Here is a 215-nt window from a genome sequence, read left to right on the forward strand (position 1 = left end):
CAATGAAAGAGCAAATTTGTATGTACCGCATTAGATCGTACCACTATGTATGGAACTTGAAGTATCCAGCCAATGTATTCACGGTGGACAGATAAATTGTTAACGGCTGGAGCGGATACATCTTTTGTTGGCCATAACTGTTGAAAATGCACCATACGATTTCGTGGCCGTTTCAGCTGTTTATGGTAATTGACGTAATTGATATTAATGAGAAC

At 39.1% G+C, this 215-nt stretch overlaps 1 protein-coding gene across 1 annotated transcript in view; it reads right to left on the reverse strand.

Annotated features, from left to right (window-relative positions):
* The window catches only part of LOC118743950, a 10973-nt gene that overhangs the window by 6693 nt on the left and 4065 nt on the right, over nucleotides 1-215 (reverse strand). The window lies entirely within an intron of this gene.

Source organism: Rhagoletis pomonella, unplaced genomic scaffold (genome assembly GCF_013731165.1).
Source record: "Rhagoletis pomonella isolate Grant_MI unplaced genomic scaffold, Rhpom_1.0 Rhpom_scaffold_00007, whole genome shotgun sequence".
In the NCBI taxonomy this organism is placed as follows: domain Eukaryota; kingdom Metazoa; phylum Arthropoda; class Insecta; order Diptera; family Tephritidae; genus Rhagoletis; species Rhagoletis pomonella.